Here is a 12,647-nt window from a genome sequence, read left to right as displayed (position 1 = left end):
GCAAAATAAATAAGCTGGGATGTACCCTAGGCTGACACATTCATACCTAAACAACTGTTGTACTGTGGTTTACCTTGGAGATTAATACTAATATCAATAATAGTGTTAAGGTATGTGCACATAATCATACAAACATATACATATCACATACATACACATATGCATTGTTATACATATCCCATACTACTTAATAATAGTCATGACATACAACACCACAATTTCCATATTCACACATTATTGATATTGGTAGTGATAAGTATCAGTAATACCTACAGTTGGGTTTAGAAAGGCTGTTTATCAGCTCAGGTGTTGAGTGTCCCACTACAAGGTTAGTAAAGCTGTAGCTTAATATTATTCACCCCAAGGATGAGGCAGATGTTGGTGCATGAACAATGCCACTTGTGAAAGCCAGGGTGATGTGAGGAGCTTGGCCACTACGCCCATCCAACAAGCAGAGGAAAGAATCCTAGCAGCCAGGGAGCCCACACACCTTCAGTTTAGGAGGGCAGGTGTTGCGACCCAAGCCGCTCACACAGAGCCCCCCAGGCAGAGTTGCAGCAGCCATAGAGACAGCACCCGAGGTCAGAGTGGGCCACCGTGGGTCAACGCTATCCGCCCCATGAGAACCAGGGGCAAACACTCCCCCCAGTCGGAGGGCCGGCCTGAGAGAATGGAGCCTGAGGACCCACAGTCCATAAGAAGCCCGCTAGGGGTTGCGCCCGCGCCCAGAGTGGGGCCCACCCCCAGTCCACCACCCCTACACAAGCAGAGCGGGGCCTACCCCATCGGCCCAACCATATCCCCTGGCACCACATAGCGCCCCCACACACACACTACAAACTATCTCACAACGAACTAGTCAATCACACGTGAACCCATGCACTCTCAGATACATTCTCGCACCCACGCCACCGCACAGGAGCTTGACGTGGCTGGGCGAAAGGTATAGCGGGGTTCAGATGTGGCTGCGCGACAGTCTCAGCGGGGTTCAGACGTGGCTGGGCCACAGGTGCAACGGGGTTGATGCAAGCTGAGGCACAGGGGTTGATGCAGGCTGAGACATGGGGGAGAGCTGAGGGCAGCCGTTGAGGCTTGACCAGGAAGAGGGCGGGGAGTTTTGGCGAGCGCAGAACGCCAAGCAAGATCCAGCTTGTCGCGCTCCACGCGCAGGTTGACTAGTACCTGCCTCTTTTGTCAAGCCACCCAGGCTCTATCGCAAGCATGTCCATGAGACAGTACGTCACACACAATCAAACCTCGGGGGTAGGCGCCTCAGCGAAGACTTTTAGCAGACCTCCATGGCACAAACCATGCTAAGCTTGGTTAAATCCGTCACGACAATATTCATGGCAACAAAAATGAACGTCTCCACCAAGCAGGAACAAAAAGGGAAATAATCCAGAACAAAAAATCACCGACTGGGAGGAGCTGGCTGGGTCCGAGTCTGGCCAGATTGTTCTGTCACACTCGGCAGGAGTAGCAAGGTGAAGGCCCAAACGCACAGTACAAAGAAGAAGAGTTTGTGGGGAAGTTAATGAAAATCAGAGGTCAAAGCAGGCAGAGGCTGGTACACAGGAAAATGGTGAAGGCAACGGTACAGACAAGAATCAGGCAAGGCAGTCAATCTCCAGGCTGAGTTCAATAAACAAGGCAGAGTCCAAAACGGCACAGACAGGGAGTAGGCAAGGCACAGTCAAAAACAAGATGCAGAACCGTTACACGGAAGGACTTACTTGAATGAAAGCTGGAGAGTTGACACAGGTAACGTGATCGAACAATCTGGCAAGAGACTAAGGTGAATACTGGAGACTAAATACTATGACTGATTACTAATTGACAAAGGCTGGAGAATTACATGACAGGAGAGTAAAGCTAAACTAAACATGACAAAACCAGAAATGCATGAAAATAAAACAGGAAATGGCAAAATAATAGTATAGGTTATGACAAGGGGTCTTAGTTTTTGTCTGCATCCAGAGCTCTCTGGGTAAACCGCACCGAATGGGCATTTGGAAATACCCAAGGACAAAAAAAATTTCAAAAATGACTATAGCTGATTATGTTGTGTGTCAGCATATAGTAATGATCCCATGTTCAGGTTCAAGGTCTAGGTCTCAAACCTTACCTTGTGTGAGAGTGAGACACCTGGGGAATTTAGTTTAATTGTATTACTTTTCTATTCTGGTATTTTTTTGTGCCTGCCTTTGCAACAGCTTGAACTTTTCGTTTTCTGTCATTTTGGGGTTTCCAGCATGTCCTGTGATCATAAGGTTATTTTTGGTTTAGCCCTTTTCAGCTCTTCATTAGTAAGTTATATCTTGTGTTCACTAAATGCTGTATTGTTCAACAACAGTGTTACCAGAAACCACCTCCATGTTTAGTACCGTACAAAACATTCACCTGTACATTTACCAAAAACACAACCTTTAGACCCAGCAATCTCAAGACTCCTGAGCGAAGGAAATGATTCCATTGATCTAGTGTCACGTCTATTGTTTCTTTTTCTTGCTAATAATAGTTTCTTTGTTACAGTTGGAGCATGCATTTCTTTATTTTCTCTAATTTATGGTTTAATAAACATATCCTCTGTTGTCAGGATGGATATAACTATAAAGCATGTAAGCCATAACTTTGATACGGTATCAAATGCCAAAATTAGCTATTGCTAAAAAAGCTGATATTGTCAAAAATTTAATTATGAGTAAGGATAGTGTTACCAGGACACATCAACACAATGAGGTAAAAATTATGCATCCACCTGCCAGCCACGCTGACACTTCCCAAACTCCTAAAAACCTTTTGTGACTGGTTTTAAAATGGACCCCCTCCAGCAGTTTCCAGTATGACATCAGGGGGGGCACAGGTCACCGCTTCCTTTCCTTTCTTCTGTTGTTTTTATGTCCCCTTTTCAGTCGCTCTCAGCAATTTTGAAACAGTCTTTCTTTCCACATTAGTTGCTTTAAAAGCCTATTAACAAACCCCCTGCTCCTGCACACCTCTAAACCCACTGCTGTTTTCTGTTAGCACTTAGCCAGGTTAGCAGGGTTTACGAATGGCACGGGTGAAACTCTGCACTGGAATAAAGAGGAGGAGATGTCTAAATTGGACCTGCACGTTTTTGAAGTTTTATGGTGGTGCTTTCCCTGAGCTTTAGGTTACAAAATGTATTTTACAGCTGCCGTTCTGCTTTCTTCATGGTGGGATACATAAATATTTTCCCCGTCAGCGGGGAAAATTATAATTTCTATTACATCCAGGTTGAAGATCTACTGTAATAATTCGTAATAGACCTAGTTTAATATTTTTTAGAAATGCAGGTTAGTGGTTGAAATTTTGAGACAGTGCTGTGCTGGTGACTATGTTAATATTACACTGTAACAGATAGTACACATAGATAGTACACACATAGTAATTCTTAGGATTTTTAGGATTTGTCCTTTAAAAAGCATTATGTTAAAGGATTTAACAAAAGGAGGAGTTTTCAATTCAGTAAAGTGAAAAGCATTGGAGGAACATTTTGATCACATTTAATTACCTGGACAGCAGGTGAATTTTAGTTTTAGTTTCAATGTTTAATCAGCTTGAATGGTTTACATTGTAGAACCCCTTTTTGAGGTACTGTGAATGTCATAAAATATGACTACAGTATACAAGTATACAGTGTACACAAAGTTCAACTTCTTCTCAATAAATGTAAATCAATGGACATTTGCAGTCTCAAATTCAAATTTGCGGTTTTCTCAACCTTAAACAAAGCGTAAGGGCCAGAAAGGCAAGAGTCGCAGCTTTCTGGTGATGTGCAGCATGTGGGTGAGGTAAATGTAAGACAGTCATAAATTAACCCAAGGGTAGGCCTGTAGTCCAGCAAGTATATTTATTCATATGTAAACAGTAATGTGAAATAAAATATGACGGAATAACACAGAAAATTTAATTTACATTCCAGCATTTCTACAAAAATATTGAATGAGGATACAGTTATGTAGTTACAAAAATCTACCTCCAGCTCCTTGATGGCCACAGTTCGCTAGTTTTTCAACTCTTACAATCAACAGCTAGAAATGTAATCAGCAGGAACAGTTGGGAAAACCAGCAGGACAGTGGCCCTAAAAAACTGCTTCCATGTGTCAGTGGATCAGGATCTTCCTGACTGGCAGGAGGCAACAGATGAGGCAGGGCAGCATCACATCTGGCACCTGCAACATCAGCACCAACGCAACACAGGGGTATGTACTCTCCCCACTATTCTTCTCCCTCTACTCTACTGTCTGCACCTCAGGGAACCTGTCTGGGAAACCTCTGAAGTATGCAGATGACATGACTGTCATTGGGCTGATCTGATCAGGCGGGAGGTGGAGCAGCTGGTCAGAACTAGCTAGAGCGCAACACACCAGTGATGTGTTGTTTGTGAACGATTTGTTCAATATGAACTAATCTTTTATATGACTTGGGAGGAATGAGTCCTCTCAGTAAACGATTTGTTCATTTTCATGCATTCCACAGGCCAGCAGCTGCTTAATCATACCAGTTGGGGTTCTTCGTACTACTTTTTCCATTAACAGAAAAGGGTATGCGAATACTCCTACAGAGATTCCCCCTCCATCAGCTTACTGGAGAAAAAGTCCTCACGATCAACCTGTGGACGATACTTAATTTCTTTTTTGGCTGCACCCTCAAGGTGATCATAAATAAAATAAGCCTGATTCAGGGCAGAAACCTAGCCCGCATGCTCGCCTTGCTTCATCCACCCAATCCCCAATGCCAATACCAATAGTCCCTCTAAAAGTTGGGAATCTGAGCTCTCTAGGGACATACAAAATCCGTCCAGCAGAGGAAACGTCCCGAGGATAATGCGACTGTTCATTGGAGGGTCCACTCTGAGAGGGTGGCCCATTACTATTGACTGTCTCATTCTCTGTCTGTAGTTGAAGCACAATGTCCCTAAATTCTTGTAGCTCAGCCTCCATATTCAATTGTGTAAGCAGGGGCAAGGATAAAATGGAACAGACCACGCCAAAAGAAAAATCCAAGGCTCCACAGCAGTCCAGGAAAGACTCTCCCATGCCGGAGCTGCTACTGCTTTGTCTCTGACCACTAATTGCACTTAACACAATCAATAAAAACACAACACATTAAAATCAAGAAGCGGAAAAAAAAGCGAAAGGAGTTAAAACGTATTATGGGGTAAAAAGCAGTAAATAATGTAAATAATTTATGTTTCATGCCACCAGAGAGTAAAAAAAACAGAGTAGGATCATATCCAATTCCTTGCTTGTCCTGTGCAAACTTGGTAAATTAAGCTGATTCTGATTCTGTCCATTAGTGGGTGATTCTTATACACCCACTAATGGGTGTATACAAATGAAATGGGTGGGGTAATCAATAATGACTGGTGCTTATTGGCCCAAACCATAACTGGATAAATGTTATTGGCTGCTGAAATCCCTGCAGGCTGAGAGTTACAGAGGGCCATGACAGTGAGGCAGACCGACACACATGCAAATGACTGAATTACTCATTGCTGATACTAAAAAGTTTTCAATGCCAGTTTTCTTTCACCATGTTGCATTTACAATTTTATTTATGTTTTATTGCTACTTCTTTTTTCTTCCTTTTTTGTCTACTTATTCACAGTTTCCAGGATGTGCAAACTTCCAGCCACCATTTAACCTGAATGCTTCCAATTTCTTCATAACAGTGTTTGTAGTAGGTAGGGCAATGTGCAGGTCTTGATCTTACTTACCACAACACTCCTCTACGCTGTTAGTAGCATTGCCTCCTACCAGTGTTATTAACTAACGTTGAATTAAGCAAAATCTTCTGCTTTTCAAACTCGTTAAAAGTATGCATATGTAGATCTGAGTATAGCCAATGAGCATGCATTATGCAAACTGCAGTTCTCTGGCAAGTTTAAATAAATCTGTTACCTGTTCAAACTTCTCTTTCCACCATGAGTCCACAGCTGTTTTTCCAGACCCTGTCATTCACATTGTCTGTCCTTATGGTATCAGCATATACTTGGAATAAACAGCTGGAGCTTTGCATGTGTTGGTTGTTGAGCAGACTTGAAAAATTGTGTCTGAAGGCAATATTGTTTCCCTAAAGAGTACAACACTGACTTGCACTCTGATTTCTTTTCATTTTAATTTTTTTTTTTGGCAAAAATCCAAAAAAAGTTACTCTATGTAGATGATCTTTAGGGTTCGCACCAGTTCAACCTGCTTCTCTTTCTCACTACTTACTTAGATACCACCAATAACTTTAACAGCAACATCAATTGAACCTCCCCAGTACTCTCCCCAGTATTCTTTTTAGATTTTACGTGAGAGCTCTGCAGCTGAGTTTTGTCAAACTGAACTGTCCTGGCGGCCCCTGGTGGGCACAAGACATATCTGTTCTCCCACAACCAGAACTCCCATTCATACACACAGACCCCGGATCCTTGCAGCTCCTGTAAGATGCTGCTCTACTGGTACTAGTACTGGTCATACTAGTGGAGGGGTTTTACAGGTTTAGGTACATGATGGGAGAATTCACTGAACACTTTGACAACGCCAACAATTACAATATGTGGGAAAGCACAGAGCACTTTGCGATGTCGAGGAGAGATGGAGGGAGGGGCGCAGGAGGCTAGAACCATGGATGGGCCAAGGGTGTGTCTTAAAAGAGAATGGGGAGTGTTATACGAAGGAGGTGTTCTGTTTCCAAACGGAAGGCAAGGTGTGGCAGAACAAAATACTACTACTATCTACTACAAAGATGTAACCACAACACACAAACATACAAGTGTGTACAGAAGGGTCACAAGTTATATGGATCAGAAAACAGAAGAAAAAACATGTGCGGAGGTGTGCTTGTATTAACTTGCAAAGAAAGTACTATATTATACTATAACAGTACTACTGTATATTAACAGAAAGTACTATAATGTGTATTATGTGGTTAATGAATGCATAAAGAATTAATGAAAATTTGTAGAAAATTGTGATCTAAGACATCCCACAGAAGGTTAAGGTGAATACTTGGAACATAAAACAGCAGCATGGAGCCATCAGACTTACCGTAGGTTCTCATTCTTTAAGGTCAGTTTATCACCAAGATACTACTCCATGACAATTGGACTTACATTTAGGGGGTACAGTAGTCTTACAGAAATGTAAGGTGAAACCTCTGCAAAAACACAGTAAAGTTCCTAAACCAATTCCATCTGCCTCCCAACAACATCTTCATTAAAAATGTAGAATTAAGAATTTAAACTTATGTCAGTTTTTTTTGGCAGAAAAATATGTGTGCGTGTGTGTACTTTTACTCACTCAGTACTCTGGATCTTGGAGAACTATAGGGCCATTTCAAACTTACCCTTTATTTCTAAGATTATTAAAAAAATCGTGGCTAAAAAATAATCTGACCACCTGACTAGGAATAGCCTGTATGAAGATTTTCAGTCAGGATTTAGGAAACATCATAGCACATACAGTAAACAGCTCTGGTTAGAGTCACTAATTATCTTCTCTTAGGTTCAGACAATGGTTTAGTTTCTGTCCTTGTCTGGTTAGATCTTAGTGCTGCATTTGGTACAATTGATGATAACATTCTATTACAGAGACTAGAACATAGCATCAGAATTAAAAGAAGAGCACTGGGATGGTTTAAATCCTATTTTTTGAACAGATTCCAGTTTGTTCATGTTAACAACAAATCCTCCATATGCACAAGGATCAGCTATGGAGTACCACAGGGTTCTGTGCTTGGTCCAATACTGTTCAGTCACTACATCTCTCCTCTAGGTGAGATTATTAGGAAGCAGTCTATAAATTTTCATTGTTATGCAGATGATTCTCAGCTATATATGTCTTTGGAACCAAATGAAACAGTCAAAATTTCAAAGTTGTTTAAAATATATCAAATCCTGGATGTCCCAAAACTTCCTTCAACTCAATTTAGATAAAACCGGAATTCCTACCATTGGGCCTAAAATTCACAGAGTGACACTATTGAGTCAGATAGCTGCCCTGCATGGCATAACATTAGCTTCAGATTCTACTGTGAGGAACAGGATCTATCTTTTACATCATACATTAAACAAATCTCCAGAACCGCCTACTTTCACCTTAGAAATATAGCTAAAATCAAAGGCATCCTCTTTCAGAGCGATGCAGAGAAACTGATTGATGCATTTGTTACCTCTAGGTTGGACTACTGTAATTCCTTACTCATAGGATGTCCTAACAGCTCCTTAAAAAGCATACAGCTAATTCAAAATTCCGCAGCCAGAGTTCTGTTAGAGATGGTTCAGGTCAAGGGCAATGATTGTTAGTCACAGGAACCATCTCTTATTTAGGCTGCAATAGACATAGACTGCTAGGGGCCTTAATTTATACACTGAGCTCCTCTGTTTCCTTCTATCTCTTCTGTCTGATAACCTCCCATCATTGTTCCATGTTCCTCTTTCTCTCCAGTAGTTGTGCTTCTCCCCTGCTCTCTCTCTCTCTCCCCCACTCTGTCCTCACCTACAGGTATCATTGGACTCAGAGCTATGTTTCTGTAATGGTGCTATATAAATTGAATCAAATCGAATCGAATCGAATCAAATCGAATCGAATCGAATCGCATCGTATCATATCGAATCGAAAAAGTGAGGACGTTTTGGCCAGTCCTGTCTGAAGGTTAAGATGTGATTTTAGGGCTGAGGTTTGAATTGAGCTTTGGTTGGGATTACAGCAAGGGTTAGATGTCTGCTGCCTTTAATTGTGATGGTTAGGAGTATGGTAAGGGGCTAGAGAATGTCAACGGAGGTCCTCACTTCGACATCAGTACATGGATGTGTGTGCGTGCGTGCGTGCGTGCGTGCGTATGGAAGGCCAATCAGTCCGTATCAAACTATTCATGCGCTTGATCTGGGCATAAGCATGCGCAAAAAGCATACGTAAGACACACAGAATGCCCGAAAATTAGCCAAGCGTAATTTACGCTTGCTTGGCAGGACATTGCAGGCGTAAAATACGCCCGTTCGGCTGCAAAAAAGCACGCGTAAAATATGGCCGTTCGGCTGCAAAAAAAGCACGCGTAAAATACGCCCGTTCGGCTGCAAAACAGCATGCGTAAAAAACGCTTGCTCGGTTGGACTAAGTTGCGTTTACTCGAAATCGGAGAAACTACGGTCCCGTAGTACACTGAGGATTGAGTGCTTCTTCAAGTCATTTGCGGTACATCCACAAACTATTGTACCAGGACTATTGCGAAGACAACACGCAAAGTACAACTAGTTTAATAGGATTTTTGTTTTGTACATTTTGATTGGCGAAGCTGGTTTTTCCCTCAGTTATTTGAGGTCGGTAAAGTACCTCCAGACTCGAGCTACGGGATGACTCGGAAACCAGAGAAACCCTCGTACCTGCGTTGAATGCGACATACATTAGGCTCATTCACCAAAACATTTCGTTTCACAGTCTAAAACGAACATTCACAGATTTATTGGGTAATTAATTATGAAATATCCACAACCAGACTCATACATTCCCAGAGCAAACAGTGATTATTATTGGTAAAACAGTGATTATTGGAATTTAAATCCAAGCTACTGTATGTTTTTCTATTGTTGGTATCCATCACTCAAATCTAAGTCAAAAATCTAAATCAAATCCTTCTAACTGCACTTTTGCTTTCACTGTTTTTTCCAAAGACCACTAAATTATTTTTATTCCGCTATGTGCTGTCATAACATCTAGCACTTGTGTCCTAATGGCAATTATTTCACTCAGAAAAGTTTGTTATACAGCTTTCCATCAGCACAGGCGCACCACAGGGATGTGTCCTCTCCCCACTGTTCTTCCTCTACACAAAAGAACCAGCTGGAGCTCAACACGCTCTAGACTATGAAGATTACGGTGGACTTTAAGAGGAGTTCCTAGGGTCCACAAACTCCTTGGACCTGAAGTGGTCCCCACACATAGACACGCTTCTTCCACCAGAGGCTATGCTTCATTCAGATATCATTTGGGAGGTGAATTTTCCCTTGATCTTCGGGAAGATGTAGCCGAAACCTTGCTTACCTGCTTAGTCCCCAGCGCTGTTCACCCGATCTTCATCAGCACTGATGATCTTCCTGGTCTCTAATATTATATGCTAGATATTACATGTCCTGATTATACCAACACCATGACAAGGTCTAATCTGACATTGTTTAGAAATGTTACACCCCAATTACATAATGTGTCACATTCTACCATGCAAAAGATGAAACAGATCATGTACCTCTACTGTAAAATACAGACGTAACTGTGGACATTTGTAGAGTTTTTTTTATTTACTGGGGAATACTGAAATCTATTTGAAATACAGTCAAGTGTTACACGTGACCACACAGGCGTCGGTGCTATACAACCCAGTACTGTACCTTCTTTTATCTTTCTAAACACTAATATAAACATTACCTGCTATAATCAAACAGAGACAACAGATGTTACAGAATTTGTCTTTGTGAAAAGTGACATTAAGTGTACACACAGAAAACTTTGTATCAGGAGCAATAACAACCACATCATCTTAGGTAAATGGACTCTTTAATGCATGCTTGAGCCCTAGTTGACAGCATTAAAACCAATGGCCACTTGTGCTTCTGGTCTATGATGCATGTGCACGTTAATCTGTAGAGGACAAAAAGACAGTAATTGTTTAATGTAGAAGGCATAATTCATTAGCCAGTAAAAGTCATGTGATCACATGTTTGATAATGATAAATGATCAAAACACATCTCTTGGAAAAGGAATTACTTGTTTGTGACAGACTTGTTCGACTGAAGCATCTATATATGTCATATTTAAGAAAAGTTATTTTCCTGACCTCACCTCTATTACAACAGAAACAGCACTTCAAGCAGCCCTCGGTTCAACGAATATGCAGAGAGTCAATTGACTCTATGACTTGTGAGTTTTACTTTTGCTGACACCACCTCGCATGACAGTCCAGCCATGACGTGCCTCTTTATCGCCGTAACAGCTTGTGTCTATAAGCACTGTGGAAATAAAACAAACGACATGAAATTACTGAAATAGTTTTAAGTCTCAAAATACATATTACAGTACACTAAACAGCAACAGAGCGTAACAGGTTTCAACATATACCTCGCTCTGCTCACTAAAGTGCAATTACTTCTTCATATACAGGGTGGCAAAGATAACGGGAACTAAATTAGGTCCGCTGAAAAGTTCTAAGTGACCGTACTGTCACGCTGTATTAGCGCAGCTAGCTAGCTAAAACATTAGTCCCCTATAGAGCAGAGGCATAGACGTTTTAACAATTATTGATAAAGCAACCGAACAGCTGCTGAACAAAGCAAAACTTACATAACGACACCTTCATAACAGTTCTGCGTAAACACACACCTCCATGTGTTGATGAGTGTAATTCCCACATAATTAAACAAATAGGTAATGAATTAGCATGTAGTATGCAGTTAGTCTTTGTAATCATAAAGGCCTGAAAAACAAGATTTCACTTGTCAGTCTGCAGTTAGTACCTTGTTGAGCCCCCTGTTGCATTTCCTTGACCTCCTGAATATTTCTCAATGTTTTCAAGCATGTCTTGTACTGCTGTTGCATCCATCAACCTCCCTCTTGAGCACTCCAGACAGCGTTTAAGGGTTTCCATTCTGAAATATGTGAAAAAATGTATATATTAAACAGGACGGATTTACCCTTATCATACATATACAGTAAACATATATACTGTATATATGTTTGTTCTTTTTTGTTGCAAAGCATGCTATAACTACTGACATGACAATACCACTTTAAGAACTTATAACAATTAATAAATTGTTAATGTATGCATGTATGCAACGCTTCTGCAGTAGTACTGTAAAAATCTGAGTACATTTTTGTGCACCCAGTAGCGAATCTGCGAATGGCGTGCTAGCTTGACCACAGTTAGTGCATGATAATGATAATGAACAGAATAGCCTAGGACTTTCTTACCTTGTTAGAACTGTTTGAAATGCGTCATCTGGTGGACTGTCCCCTTGTAGAAGTCGAGTACACTTATTAACGATTTGTTTGCATCGTAAAAGGAAAGTTCTCTGAGCCATTATGATGCTAGTGGTAGCACTTTTTTATTGTGTCATAATCTTTAATCTAACGCAGACAACAAGACAGTAAAATTCACTATACTTATTGTAGCGCCGCTCGCTGTACACATGTGCTACTCATTGTCATAAATAGATGCAGTAAGATTAATTACCGAAAGGATCAAACAAGCTACAGTTGCCGTTTGCTCCGGTGTGTCACCACGGTCAAATGAACCCCGTTTACTTTTCCGTGGTCAAATGAGCCGTCGCTATATTCAAGGTGCGCGATTCGTGCTATAGTTACGGTAACTGTTGCGATCACTGAGAAAAGCCGAGACTCTCACTTTTAGGAGCATCTGGGGCGATATTAAGATAAATGTTGCAAGGAAATGAATTAAATTTAAGAAATTACAGAATTTACAGTGAATGTCTAAATATATTCACTAATGGAAAATATAAAGAGGCAATTTGCCTCTTTTCTAAATCTTGGATTTGAATAAATTACTCAAATCGGGACATCACTAACTAGTACTTTATAGACTACTACCACAGGAAATATCAACTTATTTTACTGCATAGTTT

The 12,647-nt window shown here is 41.0% G+C and overlaps 1 long non-coding RNA gene across 1 annotated transcript; it reads right to left on the bottom strand.

Annotated features, from left to right (window-relative positions):
* Positions 1–10,283: 10,283 nt before the first annotated feature.
* Positions 10,284–12,295, bottom strand: LOC114860649 (uncharacterized). Its single transcript, XR_003786648.3, has 4 exons — positions 11,977–12,295; positions 11,520–11,651; positions 10,849–11,015; positions 10,284–10,646 (listed from the first exon to the last, which is right to left on the bottom strand). It is a non-coding gene; the product is annotated as an uncharacterized LOC114860649 (long non-coding RNA).
* Positions 12,296–12,647: the final 352 nt, after the last annotated feature.

This window comes from Betta splendens, chromosome 8 (genome assembly GCF_900634795.4).
Source record: "Betta splendens chromosome 8, fBetSpl5.4, whole genome shotgun sequence".
In the NCBI taxonomy this organism is placed as follows: Eukaryota; Metazoa; Chordata; class Actinopteri; order Anabantiformes; family Osphronemidae; genus Betta; species Betta splendens.
This window is presented reverse-complemented; position numbering and strand designations above follow the sequence as displayed.